At 43.2% G+C, this 15,925-nt stretch overlaps 1 protein-coding gene across 1 annotated transcript in view; it reads right to left on the bottom strand.

Annotated features, from left to right (window-relative positions):
- Positions 1-15,925, bottom strand: part of LOC311299432 (CMP-N-acetylneuraminate-beta-galactosamide-alpha-2,3-sialyltransferase 1-like) — a 43,307-nt gene that overhangs the window by 26,626 nt on the left and 756 nt on the right. The gene's annotated exons all lie outside the window — the stretch shown is intronic.

Below are 15,925 nucleotides of genomic sequence, written 5' to 3' on the forward strand. Positions count from 1 at the left end.
ATACTGGTTAGAAGGTCGAGATGGACTGCCCTGGTGGTCATACACTTAAAGACTATGCCCCACCTCTTCTCGTTACGGCGGCCGATTTGAACTAAGAAGGGGCCGAAACAGTCCATGCCAGTTGAGTAAAAGGCTGGACGGAAGTATCTCTGCCTGGTAAGGGGTAGGTCGGCCATAAAGGGGACTTCTGGGCGGCCTCTCCATTTTCTACACTCTACACACTGGCGCTGGTGTCGGCGGACAGCTTCACGGCCTCTAATAATCCAGTATGTCCTTCTGATCTCGGCGAACAGTCTCTCTGCACCGGGGTGATGCAGCCTCTCGTCATAATCCTTGATGATTAGCTCTGTGGTCGGATGTCGAGGGTCTAGGACAACTGGATGAATAGCCTCCGCTTCTAGTACCTCACAGTGACGAAGACGGCCTCCAACACGAATCAGTCCAGCAGCAGCGTCGAGCTCAGGGGAGAGTGAGACCAGCCTGCTTGTGGCTAACACTGGTTTGCCTGACTTCAGAAGCTTCAGCTCATCGGGAAAGGACTCTGATTGAGCTTGGCGAAGGACTGCTTGTTGAACGTCTCTTTGGAGGTCAGAACTGGAGGTGTAGGCCGCCCCGTGAAGCTCCTGCCCATAGGCTTTCAGGTACTCTGACAGCGTGTTGTAGTGCGGTGGCTTAAGTGGGGGTGCAGTTGTGGTCACTAACCCGGAGAAGGCAGACTGTCTTAATTCACTGTTTGGCTCTTCAAACGATAGAGGGGGCTGTCCGGGCCACCTATCTGGTGGCAGCTTGAGGAAGGCTGGTCCCTGGCTCCACCGGCTCCCTGTAGCAAGGTCACAAAGAGGCTTGCCTAGCGTGATGTCATCCGCTGGATTGTCTGCAGATCTGACATAGCACCAGGTGGCCGAAGCTGTTATCTCTTGTATCTCTGCCACCCGTGTTCCTACGAACACCTTGTAACGACAGGAGCTGGATGTCAGCCATGTGAGCACGGTGGTAGAGTCTGACCAGAGCGTGGTGGAGTGAATAGGAATTGTAAGCTCTGTAGTCAGGAGTTGGGAAAGCTGCGCTCCAGTAAGCGCGGCACACAGCTCTAAGCGGGGTATAGATTGTTGCTTGCGGGGCGCAACGCGGGATCTGGCGGCTATAAAGATGACTTCTACCTGACCTTTTTTGTCTTCTATCCGTAGATAAGCCACCGAACCGTATGCCTGCTCCGATGCGTCACAGAAAACGTGGACGTCGTATCTACATGACGAGTGATCCATCTGTGAGCTGGCATAGCATCGGGGTAGAGATATCTTCTCTAATCCACTTAACTCCTTCTCCCACTCAGACCATGAAGTAAGGAGTTCCTCAGGTAATTGCGGATCATCCCAGTCGCGCCTTTTATCCCATAATCGCTGTACTAATATCTTCGCCTGGGTGGTGTAAGGGATAATATAACCGAGGGGGTCATATTGGCTAGCCAGTACATGGTAGATGTTGCGCATTGTCACAGTGGAGCAGCGGCTAGCTCTGTGCTTGTAACGTAGAGTGTCGGACTGACAGTGCCAATGTAATCCGAGCGTAGACTCGTGGACGTCTTGTTGGCCTTGACTAAGCCAGAGGTCACAGGTATCGGATCTCGACTCAGAAGGGAGGTGAGTAACCACGGACGGGCAATTGCTGGCCCATTGTCGAAGCTCAAAGCCTCCGGCGGTTAAGAGAGAACATAGTTGATCAACTAGGTCTCTGGCCTCTCGAGGGGAATGAAGACTATGTAAACAATTATCAACATAGAATGATTTTTCAATTACCTCTCTGACTGGGTCTCCAGACTGGCTGTGGTCTATGACGTGCCTCTGAAGGGCGTAAGTGGCACAGCAGGGACTGCATGTGGTACCAAAGGGGAGAACTTGCCATTGGTACACATTAGGGGGTTGCTCCGGCTTCAGGTCACGCCACAGGAATCTGAGTAAGGGCATGTCATCAGGGAGTAGCCTCACCTGGTGAAACATGCCTCGAATATCACTGCTTATGGCTACCTGATGCTCGCGGAAGCGGAGCAGAACTGCTAGCAGTGATGAGCTTAGCGTAGGTCCTGGAAGAAGAAACTCATTTAGGCTGTGACCTTTATATTGGAAGGAGCAGTTATAGACGACCCGGTTCTTGTTATTATGCTGCACCATATGGTGGGGGATGTACCATGACTCTGTGGAGCTCGCAACTTCTCTCGGTTCCAGCTTGGCTATGTAACCTGCCTCCTTCAGCCTAGTTATCTCAGCCTGGTAGGCCAAAGCCTGGTCTGGGTTCTTAAGCAGTCTCCTTTCAACACTCCTGAGTTGAGGGAGAACAGCTTCTTTGGTCATGGTCAGCTGTGGCATGCTCTGCCTCCGAAGCAGTGGTGTAGCATACCGCATCGTCCCTTCTACCTCCACTCGGACCGTCTTTTCCTGCAAGAGTCTGATGGCTTCTTGGTCTAGCTTGGATCTCGTCACTACCTTTTCGCTGCGGTAGGGAATCACATCCATCTGCCATAATCTCTCAACGTGAGCAAACAGGTCTGCGTTGGGGAGGACAGAGGTGAAGAAACACTGGTGCGTGTTAATCTCGTGACGAATCTCATGCGTAGGACCTTGAAGAGTCCATCCCAGGCGGGTCTTGACTGCTGCGGGTCCACCTGGTGGGCCTAACCGGACTGGTTCAATGGGCGTGATGAGGTGGGGGCAATCTGATCCGATCAGCAACATTGGCTGCACTTTATCCATCTGCTGCAACGGGAGGCCAGTTAGATGTCTGTATCTCTTCTTTAAGGAAGCCACCGAGTATGTGTGTTCAGCAAGACCTAGTCTCTCAGCTGTAAAGGCATGTTGGATGAGGTATTTCTTGTGGGGATGAGACACAGATGATACTGTGAAGGAGACAGCCGCCCCATGAAGCACCTGCTGATCCTGTCTCACTGTTCTCAGTATCAGGTCTTCTGGTTGTCCTCTGAGGTTCAATTGCTGTGCGGCTGCTTGAAGGAGAATAGTCCTCTCAGACCCGTCGTCGAGCACTGCGTACGTCTCTAACGATGCATCTCCGTTCGTGATGATTACCTTACTCACTTTCAGCATGACTCTACGGCTACTGACAGAACGGTCAACGTACAAGATGTCTTTCGTAGTACTCACAAGACAGGAGTTTTCTGGGGGTTTGGGCGCTGTACTGGCGGTCACAGCTCTCTCGTTCAGATCATGCAATATAAGGAGGTGTTTTCTGTTGCAGGTCTTGCACAAGGCTTTCAGTGTGCATCTGGAAGCGTGATGATTGCGGCCGCATCTCCAACATCTATTATTCTTACGAATCCAGGCCTCCTTCTGGTCCCTAGTCAACTCTTTGAAGTTGTGTCATCCATTCAGAAAATGATTGGCATTATCACAATAAGGGCAGTAGGCACGTAACTTCTCTTGGTACCTGGCAGAGCTGGGCCGGGACTCTGGAGCGAACACTCTGCGTTCACTGTCTGCAGCAGGTTTCTCTGTACCCAGTAGGAAACTCGTAGATCTCCCAGGAAGCTTGGAGTCGTGACGACCTTCTCGCTTCTTAGTAGTTAAGGGTGGAACATATGTAACGGTCTTGGCAGTGTCATCTTGGACCTGGAGCTCATACTCTAACCAGTCCGCAAAGTCGATAAGAGTGGGGACTGTGATCCTAGAAGGATGGACATACCTCTTAAAGCTGATCTGGAGCTCGTGAGGGAGCTTGCCTTGGAGTCTAGACACGTGTGAACCGCATTCTAATTCAGATGCTCCCTCAGACCCCAATTGTTCCAACATACTCACTAATGAGCGTACACGGAGGGCGAAGAACTTGAATGCTTTAACGTCACCCGGCTTAAGATTGGGACCTTCTAGTACTTCCGCGATATTCCGCAGCACAAGCTTGTGGGGTTGACCATACATCTTCACAAGAGCTTGCATAGTGTCTGTATATGGTCTCACAGAATTACAGTAGGAATCTGCTACTAGTAGGGCCTCTTCTAGCTCTAAATGATCAGTCAGGATCTGATACTTAAAGCGTTCACTCGCATTCACTGGCAGAAGGTTCTCTAGTGCCATCCGTAATCTTGAGAACTGTCTAGGATCAGCTGCTGTCAGACTGGGGATGGTAGGCTTAGGGCCTCGATATATCTGCTCCTGGACGTGCTGCATCTCCGCTCTAGGCACCAATTCTGGGCATGGAGGCAGACAGAAGTCTCTATCACTCTGGCGACGACTATGTCTGGGACTAAGCGTCTCATCCTCATATTTTACAGCTGTTACCGGCTGGGCTGTGTTGGTGTAGGACATCTGTGGGGGGGCACAACGACTCTCTTCAGCAAATGGGTGCTCTGGCCTGGATGAAAACGTTAAGTCTTCCATCTCGTTTGTCAGCTGCTCACACTGGACCGATCGGTCTAGAGGAAGCTCACCAGCATACACTGCAGAATCTCTCTGTCTATGGACGGACGGTGGCACATGAGTGCGAGGGGCTGGAACTGGCGTTACTGGTCGACGAGGAGTCTCTCTTCCTGTGGCTATCTGCTGAATCTCCCGCTTTAGTGTAGCATTCTCTGCCTGGAGCCCTCGCATTGTGGACAGAATCTCAGGTAAAATGTGATTGCGTAGCTCATTGTTGTCTCTTTTCATCTCAGTCCACATAGATTTAATATCAAACAGCTGCTGGTTTTGGAGGCGGAGCTGATCATACTCTTGCGACGCATGTCCAGTTGGATCTGGCCATTCATCTCGTAGTAGTAGATCATCTGCGTACGGTGACTGACTCTCTGGAGAAGATGATCGTGAGACGCTATCAACCGTGGGCGGAAACAAAGGTAGTGCTCTCTTCATATGTGCTGAATCAGAAACTTGGTAATCTGCTAGATGTGCAGGTAGTCTTATTTGTCGTCTAGAATGGGATGTCATCTCTCTACTGTAATTCACTATCCGGCTCGAAGGACCATTAAAATGAAGAGGTTCGAATGTAGATTAATTTAGATGGATGTGAAACACAGCAGGCAGTCGGTCAGAACTGCGTAAGTTGAATTAATTGAAGAGACACACCAAACAGGGTCCAAGTTTAACTTGTTTACTGAAGAGCTGGTTGAGTTTACATGTGTGGTTTTGACATGCACGCACACAGCAACTCCATATAAACTTCACTGAATCGTAATCAAACTACTATAGATGAACTACAATGAAGCTACCCGAACTTAACACTCTCACATGCGTTGCATCTTCTCTCTAACGCGGTTTCCGCTTCAGCCCAGGTGACGCTACAATAAGTAGCGCTGTGATTGGTCAGAATCATCCAAGCCATTTAAGGGCATCCGGGCCTTTTGTACATAATGCATCAGTCGCAACTACTTTTATTTGTGTAAACTCACAATAACAAGAAAACTTTGTGCTTTAATTTGTAAAATAAAATAAAACAATCAGGGCGCGCTTTCATGGACTGTGAATTGGAGTGCATCTCAAAAATAAACAGAAACAGCGTATTGGCTACTAGCCTCGTATACATGAGAAATATATCTATATAAAGCTTGAAATGTCCACTTTTAAACAATGCATTTACTATAGTTGACATTATTTCATTAGTAATAAGTATCCAGCTCTTTACATTAAACTTGAGTAAACAATTAGTTAATGAACTAATAAAACAATAAAACAAATATTAAATTATGCTAACTATATATTTCTAAATAGCATTGCTTGTTCCACCACACAAATGACTGTTTTTAAGGTGACAATCTGTTACACATTTGAAGATTTACTGTATCTTGAAAATTGTTGTATTTTTGTATGTTGTATCTTCTGTTATAAAGATTTCGTTAATTAAAAAAATAAGCACACAATGTTGTAAAAAATAAACAACTTATGTTCTGTTAGATGTTCTGTTTTGACTACTTTTTGAATTTTGTATAATAATATCTCTAGGCAATGAAGATATATTAACAAAAAAATCTTATATATTATATAAAACATATATAAAATACATATATACAGTATATATAAAAAAAGGGCCTCATTGATTAATTTTGCCTGGGGCCCACACTCAGTGTTGGTTCGCCTCTGCTTGTGAGCACCCCCTTTGCGGTAGATGTGCGCCCTCGATGCGCACTTTTGCCGACCCTGCACTGATGTGAGCCCTACAGCAGACTTCTTCCCGACAGTGAAAGTGGCTTTACGTCGCGAAAGTGCGGACTCAGAGGAAGACCGCGAGCGTTTAAGGTGCCATTTGGGACAGGGCCAAAGTAGACGTTGTTATTGAAAACTAAAAGAAAAGAGTGGCGCACGTTCGTTTAGTTTTACCGTGAAATGAGAGTTCGGTGCCTTTATTACTTCCTGCTCAGCTACTGTTCGGACGCTCTTGCTTACTGCTCCGCGCTTTGCTCTATCGCTTTTACATTTTATCTCCTATATTTTTATATTTTAGTTCCTTTTATCACCTAATTTTAACTTCAACAAACAGCACAGTGCTCAGAGAACAAAGTTTGGATTACTACAAAAACGCAGAATTCTTTTACCCGACCAGCTTACATTCCGGGAAAGGAAAACACAACTGCCTGCATTCATAAGGATAAGAGAGAAAATGCCTCTTCAGGTTCAAGAATCTACTTGCTGCACTAACTGCCACAGACTTTTACAAAGGATTGCAGTTCTTGAAACAAAATTACTTACGGGACCACCAAACCAGACGGAGCACACAACAGAGCTTCGTCATGGACACCCTCAGCATACAGCCGGTGAGTCCCATGAAACTAGTGCTCCTCGACAGGTAGAGAAACAAGCCGATCGACTTACTAATCGATGGCACAAACAGGGAGTGAGACCCAAAGGCACTCGAGACATCAGATTGTCACGAGCCTCACATATTGCCGCAGTAGCATGCTCTACCCCAGATACAGCTCTGACAAGGACTGCAAACACTGGTCTCCTACCACTGCCTATACATCTTGAGAACAGATTTGAAGTACTAATGAATGTAAATGAGGAATCCCCAAATGTGATGAATGTGATCGAACACAGACTGAATGGGCCAGTAGCTAACACTGATGCTAACTGGTGCTCAAGGTCGAGCAGACAGCGGCACTCAGCTCAGAGCGCAGCCGAGCCCAGGACTCTGATAGTGGGGGACTCGATAATCAGAAACATTAGTGGCAAGGATACAACTACGTGCTGCCTTACACAAGCAACAACTTCTGATATAAACAGGGAACTTCAGAACATTCTGATGAAACATAAGACTGCAAATCGACTCATAATTCATGTGGGGAAGAATGATATTCATAAAGAGCAGTCAGAACTCCTTAAGAAGGATTTCAATGAACTTTTTGAAACACTTAAAAGACTGAAAGTTCAAACATTCATCAGTGGACCACTCCCAGCAAGAGGAACAAACAGGTTTTCACGGTTGCTTGGGCTTAATACATGGCTGCAAAAAACCTGCAATATAAAAGGAGTAAACTTCATTGACAATTTCAATCTTTTCTGGAGTCAGAGACAACTTTTTCATCGGGATGGCCGTCACCCAAACAAACTTGGTTCAAGAGTGTTAAAGGACAATTTCTACTTCTCCCTCAATCATCCTTCTGCAATGTGTGCCAATCCACTCAATCTGAATGGCACACACACACCTGGACACAGTATGAATGACCACAGGACTTCACTTCAGCAGCAAAATGGACATGCGGTTGACATATCACACAAGGACAATGATAACACCACTCCGCCACAACAACCTCTGCTCACGGACTCAATCTCAGCTGAACCGTGCCCACAGAGCTCACCACAGACAGACACATTAGAACTGCTTCAAGATTCAGCACCCAAGGACGACTTCCTGCAAAACAGCCAGGGAAGCCAGGACAGCATATCACAGCCTCCTATAACACCAGAGCAACAGCCCCTTTCACCAGACACCTTTTCTCTCTCCCCAGCATCGCCACTACTGTGCTTCTCACAGAGAATGGAAGAACTGGTGCATGCTGGAACCAAACTATCCCACTCTTTTGCTGCAAGCCCCCAGATACCAACCAAAAAACGACAGGCACCGCTGCCACCAAAGCCTGCGGGCCCAGCTCGCCCTCGCCCTCCTGTGAGAGCTCTTCGGCCTCTGCCACAACGCCAGGGCCCACACCCTCCTGCATCTGCTCGAGGTGAACCAAAAACAACTGATACCAGCTCTCAGTGATATGTGTCGGGTGCCCGCTCTGATAACAGTAACTTTCTCAAATGTTTACAGAACAAGCGGGAACCCAGTGTGCCTGTATCTTTCTCTATTGCTGTTCTATTACAAGATAGAAAGTCTAAGGCCTTCAATAGCCGTACAGCAAACCCAACTAATCTGGTGCCTATTACATGTGAAAGTAAGATTGATGTGGGGACAAAAAGTACGACTGTTAAGTTAGCACTTTTAAACATTCGTTCACTTAAAAATAAATCACTTCTAGTCAACGACTTAATAACCACAAACAACCTAGATTTTATGCTTCTAAATGAAACCTGGCTAGAAGACAGCTACAGTGCAACAATCCTCAATGAAGCAGCCCCTCCCAACTTTACTTTTATGAGTGCCTGCAGAGCTGTTAAGAGAGGTGGGGGTCTAGCTGCTCTCTTTAAAGATATCTATCAATGTAAGCAAATATCATTTGGGAATTACCCGTCTTTCGAATATCTGGGTATTGTGTTAAAAGGTGCTCCACGCATTTTACTTATCATTATTTACAGGCCTCCAAAATACTCTCCAGCCTTCGCTGAGGACTTTACAGAACTGTTATCAACAATTACCTCAGAGTTTGACTGTTTTGCCATTGCTGGAGATTTTAACATCCACATAGACAATGCAGAAAACAATATGGCAAAAGAAATCAAAACTGTTTTAAAAACTTTTGATCTGACTCAGCATGTACATGGACCCACACACAATCGTGGACACACTCTAGATTTACTTATCAGTAAGGGTCTAAACATTTCATCGATTGTTATTAAGGATGTAGCACTGTCTGATCATTTCTGTATTTTCTTTGATATATTGATCTCTCCTGCCACTGAAGCGAGATCTGTGTCTGTCAAGAAGAGATGCTTAAATGAGAACACTGGTGTCCTATTTATGAAGGCTATATCTTTAACACCAAGCATATCTGCAGACTCTGTTGATTTTTTCCTTGATTCTTTTAACTCAAAAGTTAAAGGTGTAATTGATGATATTGCTCCTGTGAAAGTCAGGAAGAAGAGTGGCAGACAAAAAGCACCTTGGAGAAACTCAACAGCAGTGCAAAATATGAAAAGACAATGCAGAAAAGCAGAGCGCATGTGGCGGAAGACAAAACTTGTAGTCCATTATAACATCTACAAAGACAGCCTTCATGCTTTCAATATGGAACTAGGCAAAGCTAGACAGACTTTCTTCTCAAATATTATAAACAGCAATTTAAACAACACACGCACTCTTTTTGCAACTGTAGAGAGACTGACAAACCCCCCAAGCCAGATTCCCAGTGAAATGCTCTCAGACAACAAGTGCAGTGAGTTTGCTTCTTTCTTCTCTGAGAAAATCAATAATATCAGAAAGGTGATCAGCACATCCTTGAGTTACGCTGGGGTCAGACAGATCAATCCACCTGAGAAAGTAGTTACGATGTCTGATTTCAAAGAAATTGATGGCAAAATTTTGGAAGAAACCGTACAGCACCTTAAAACATCAACCTGCGCTCTTGACACACTTCCCACATCATTTTTCAAAAGTGTGTTAAACAGTTTAGAAGCAGATCTTCTAGAAGTGGTAAATGCCTCACTTCTCTCTGGGAGTTTTCCAAACTCCCTGAAAACTGCAGTTGTCAAGCCCCTCCTGAAAAAGAGCAATCTGGATAAGACCATATTAAGCAACTATAGGCCGATCTCAAATCTTCCTTTCATAGGCAAGATCATTGAAAAAGTTGTCTTCAATCAGCTGAACAAATTCTTGAGCTTGAATGGATCCTTTGACAATTTTCAATCTGGTTTCCGACCGCACCACAGCACAGAGACAGCGCTCATAAAGATAATAAACGATATTCGCTTAAATACTGATTTTGGCAAATTATCAGTGCTGGTACTACTCGACCTCAGTGCTGCATTTGACACTGTCGATCATAACATACTTCTTGACAGGCTGGAAAACTGGGTGGGGATTTCTGGGATCGTCCTAAAATGGTTCAGGTCATACTTAGATGGGAGAGGTTATTATGTGAGTATAGGAGATCATAAGTCTGAGTGGACATCCATGACATGCGGAGTCCCTCAAGGCTCAATTCTTGCACCACTCCTGTTCAACCTGTATATGCTCCCAATGAGCCAAATAATGAGAAAGAACCAAATTGCTTACCACAGCTATGCAGACGACACACAGCTCTACTTAGCCCTATCGCCTAACGATTACAGCCCCATTGACTCCCTGTGCCAATGCATTGATGAAGTCAACAGTTGGATGTGTCAAAACTTTCTTCAGTTAAACAAAGACAAAACTGAAGTCATTGCGTTTGGAAACAAAGATGAAGTTCTCAAGGTGAACGCATACCTTCACTCCAGGGGTCAAACAACTAAACATCAAGTCAGGAATCTTGGTGTGACACTAGAGTCAGACCTTAGTTTCAGTAGTCATGTCAAAGCTATAACTAAATCAGCATACTATCATCTGAAAAATATTGCAAGAATAAGATGCTTTGTTTCCAGACAAGACTTAGAGAAACTTGTGCATGCTTTCATCACCAGCAGGGTGGATTATTGTAATGGACTCCTCACTGGCCTTCCCAAAAAGACCATAAGACAGTTGCAGCTCATACAGAACGCTGCCGCCAGGATTCTGAGCAGAACCAGAAAATATGAACACATCACACCAGTCCTCAGGTCTTTACACTGGCTCCCAGTTAGATTTAGGATTGATTTTAAAGTATTATTACTGGTATATAAATCATTCAATGGCCTAGGACCTCAATATATTGCAGATGAATATAAACCCAACAGATCACTCAGATCATTAGAATCATATCAGCTAGAAATACCAAGGATTCACTCTAAGCATGGTGAGTCTGCTTTTAGCTATTATGCCAGCCACAGCTGGAACCAGCTTCCAGAGGAGATCAGACGTGCTCCTACAGTAGTCACATTCAAATCCAAACTCAAAACACTTCTGTTTAGCTTTGCATTTACTGAATGAGCACTGTGCCACTGTTCGTCCGACTGTTTGTACTGTAGTGTACTGTATTTTATTTATTTTTTCTAAACTGTTTTAATTATTCTTATTTCTTTTATTATTTTAATTTCTTCTATGTAAAGCACTTTGAATTGCCATTGTGTATGAAATGTGCTATATAAATAAACTTGCCTTGCCTTGCCTTGCCTTGCCTTATTAGAAGCAGCACATTAATGATTTCTCTCTCATCCACCCACAACCTACCCACAATTAATGGGAATGATTTTGTGATGCATTTTGGTAGCCCACCTGGAGCCCCAGAACGTCTGGCTACTTTGGGCTTTTATCTTTTACCTTGCAAAATTGGTAGCTTGACTACGAATTTTGCAAGTCCTGCATATTGTCATACTGTGGTTCTCTCAGGAACAGACAAGACTCCGATCAAAGATGCAAACTTAATAACTCTCTGGAGTCAAGTCACCTTCATTTATATAGCGCTTATAACAATATGGATTGTTTCAAAGCAGCTTTACAGTGATAATAGGAAATTACCGTAACAGATTGTTTATGCTTTACAACAGCTCTAAAGTTATTGTCCAGCTAAAGTTAGTTTTGATTGATTGATTGATTGATTGATTGATTGATTGATTGATTGACTTCCATTGTGAACAGTCTGGAACAAGCTGACAGGCAGGGAAAACACACATTAACACAACGGAAACCAGACAAAGACTGAAAGCAAGGGTGCATCTTAAATAGCAAACATAAACGAGATCATTAATCAGACACAGCTGGGACAAATTAACTCATAATGACAGTAACCATAGAAACAAAAGAGTGGCAGGAAACAGAACAAATGAACACAGAAACTGATTAAAAAAAAAACCCTGAAAGTCCACACACAAACTGAAACGTGACACATATATAGGCTGGTAAAAGATAAAAGCCCAACAAGACACAAAACATTAAAGGAGAACTCCGGTCAATTTTAACATTGAGCTCATTTTTTTGTACATTTGGAGTGCTGTCAGTACAGAGAACAACGACAAAAATCGGTGTTGCCTACACCGAGTTATCCTCTTTTTAAAATTTGCACCCTGTTGACTTCAATGGGGCAAGTTTTAAACCTGCTTTTAGCCTCTTAACATCCTTGATGTGTCATTACAAGTGCACAGGTCATGTGAGTGATTCCTTCGGAGTGAACGCGAGTGAATCTGACTGCAGTAGATGTGAAAGATATTAATAAATAGCGCACTGTCGAGTTCACGCGCATAGGTTTAGTACGTATGATCACGCGCGTGAACTCGACAATCGACTACTGTGGACTTCGACCGAAAACAGGATGTAAATACAGGTATGTGCGCTGGCTGAATAAACATAATTTTTATTAATATCTTTAACATCTACTGCAGTCAGATTCACTCGCGTTCACTCCGAAGGAATCACTCACATGACCTGTGCACTTGTAATGACACATCAAGGATGTTAAGAGCCTAAAAGCAGGTTTAAAACTTGCCCCATTGAAGTCAACAGGGTGCAAATTTTAAAAAGAGGATAACACGGTGTAGGCAACACCGATTTTTGTCGTTGTTCTCTGTACTGACAGCACTCCAAATGTACAAAAAAATGAGCTCAATGTTAAAATTGACCGGAGTTCTCCTTTAAGCAATCATCACTGTGCTCTTAGGCCAACTTGCCAATCACCACTGTTTAAGTTGTGGAATGCGGTTGTCATTCCTTTAAATAGCTGAGCTATATAAATACAGATACACCAATCTGCTTTATAATAAGCCTTTGTCCTATATGCATCCAGACAATATCACAGAATGACAGAATTAGCCACTATGACAGAATGACACTGGCCGTTTCTCAATACCAAGTACGCAAACTTCGGACTTCAGTCCTTAGTAGTTCGGACTTGACAAGTTCGACTCAGGAGAACGAACTCCCGAGGACGGGAGGACGCAAGTCCGATAATTCTGCAAATGGAACAGCGGCGTACTTGATAGCATCACTCAACTCGCTCTGGCTACTCCGGTTATCTCTTTAGGCCACAATAAAACAAAATATGTTATAAACCACCTCTTTTCATTTTCATTTAAAAAAATCTTAAACATATTAATGGCCACACAAATGTGGTTCAGGCAATGCAATTGATTATCTTCACTGCATATATGTATAACAACACGAAATATAAAACACAACCCTGACTCTTTTTGTTTTCATTTTAAAAATATGATAGGCTACATAAAAAACATAATATTGATCATTAAAACTGACATTTAGCAAAAAGAGACAGGGTTGTGTCACTTTATTTTATTATATATAGCCTACATACAGTGAAGAATGTAGGCAACATGTATAATAAAATATTTTATATGCTTTATATATATAAAATAAAATGACATAACCTTTTTTGTTAAATGTCAGTTTTAATGATCAATAATAGCCATTATAAAAGTATAAGTAGCCTAAAAGGTAGGCTATAAGAAGCTAGCAAACGATTCAGTCAAACATAAGTCAGCTCTCTAGGCTACAACGTAAAGTTAAATAGACTAAATACACTGTAAAAAATTTGTAACACTCCCAAATCAAAAATTTCAATTGACCGATAACATCTACATTTTTCAATTGGCCCAAGTGAAAATCTGTACATTTAATTTAAGAATTTACAGAATTTCACTTGGGCCAATTGAAAAATTTAGATGTTATCGGTCAATTGAAATTTTTGATTTGGGAGTGTTACAAATTTTTTACAGTGTATATAAAGCTATGAAACTTCACTTTGCCCTCAGCCAAAATGTTTTGCCAGGGAACAAATTATAAATTAATTAGACAAATAAAATAAATAAATCGCCCGCTAGATATACACAAGACGATGTATATCTCATGTTAAACCACTAGACTAGAGACATCCGAGCCAGCGGCAAACGTCAGCAGCACTAGCCGAGGAAAGGCTGTTCTCGGCGGGGTACATGAGCGCCAAGCGTCCGATTGCCTGGATCTCACAACTCCGAAAACGTCAGATCAAATTTTCAAATAGGTGCTATCTTTATAAATAAACCAAAGATTTGAGCTTTAAACAACTAAATTTTCGCCTGAAATACTCTTAAAACTACATTTCGTGACACAATAACAGCAGTATTTTTAGACACAATTTAAATTACGCTGGGTTTCTCCTCTGCTATTGACGCTTGCTGGTGAGATGGGTATACATGTTGCTGGTTGGTGTGAGATGCATTATGGGATACCTGGCTGTCTCAAGTCAAGTCAAGTCAAGTATATTTGTATAGCGCTTTTCACAATACAGATTGTATCAAAGCAGCTTCACAGTATTAAATTAAAATAATACAACAAGGTTTGTTTCTAGTGGAATTTATTGATTGATAAAATCAGATTAAATATCCCCAGAATATCCCCAACTGAGCAAGCCAAAGGCAACAGTGGCAAGGAACCGAAAAACTCCATCAAATGACCTAATGGTGTCCTAAAACTCCATCAGGTGACCCAATGGAGAAAAAAAAACCTTGGGAGAACCCAGGCTCAGTCGGGGGCCAGTTCTCCTCTGGCGTTTATTAACTAGAGGCCGGATTGTAATTTGAACTGTAAGATTAAAAATATTATATGAATGCCTGGCTGAAGAGATGCGACTTTAATCTAGTTTTAAACTGGGAGAGCGAGTCTGAGCAACGAACACTATCAGGAAGGCTATTCCAGAGTTTTGGAGCTAAATGTGAAAATGCTCTCCCTCCTTTGGTGGTTCTGGATATCCTAGGTATGACCAAAAGCCTTGAATTAAGTGATCTTAAAGAGCGCGATGAATTATAGGGCGATAGAAGATCCGTTAAATAGACTGGAGCTAAGCCGTTTAGGGCTTTATAAGTCAGTAGCAATACCTTGTAATTAATACGGAACTTTATAGGTAACCAATGCAGTGATGATAAAATCGGTGTTATATGATCATATTTTCTTGATCTAGTAAGAACTCTAGCGGCGGCATTCTGGACTAACTGTAGCTTATTTATTGAGGATGCAGGACAACCGGCTAATAAAGCATTACAGTAATCTAGTCTCGAGGTCATGAATGCATGAACTAACGTTTCTGCATCAGAAACTGATAGCATATTATGTAGCTTAGCAATGTTTCTAAGGTGGAAAAAGGCGGTTTTTGTAACATAGGAAATATGATTTTCGAAAGACAGGTTGCAATCGAGTATAACACCCAGGTCTTTTCCTGTAGAGGATAAAGTAACAGGACATCCTACTATATTAAAGTTGTATTGCGAGAGGTTTTGCGGGTGGTTTTTTGAACCGATAAGTAGTACCTCTGTTTTGTCTGGATTTAATAAAAGAAAATTACGCGTCATCCAATCTTTTATATCGTTAACACACTCTGTCAATTTGGATAATTTAGCGTTTTCATCTGGCCGTGACGAAATATATATTTGAGTGTCATCAGCATAACAATGGAAACTAATTCCATGTTTCCTTATAATATTTCCAAGTGGCAAGTCCGCACAAGTCACCTCTCGATGCATCCTCGGTAAAAGGGGCGGATCAAGAACACATCCGGGGATTTGAACTGGACTTGGCTAGATGTGAACTTTGAATTGGAACAGTACTTGGGCAGCGACTGATGACGTTTCACAAGTCCACAAGAACACAAGTACAGACAAGAACGCATATAGAGACAGAGCGTATTTAGGCCATGGCCACACTGGGGGGGAAACAATCCAACCGTCTCCATTGACTT

Source organism: Rutilus rutilus, assembly GCF_951802725.1.
Source record: "Rutilus rutilus genome assembly, chromosome: 11".
NCBI lineage: Eukaryota > Metazoa > Chordata > Actinopteri > Cypriniformes > Leuciscidae > Rutilus > Rutilus rutilus.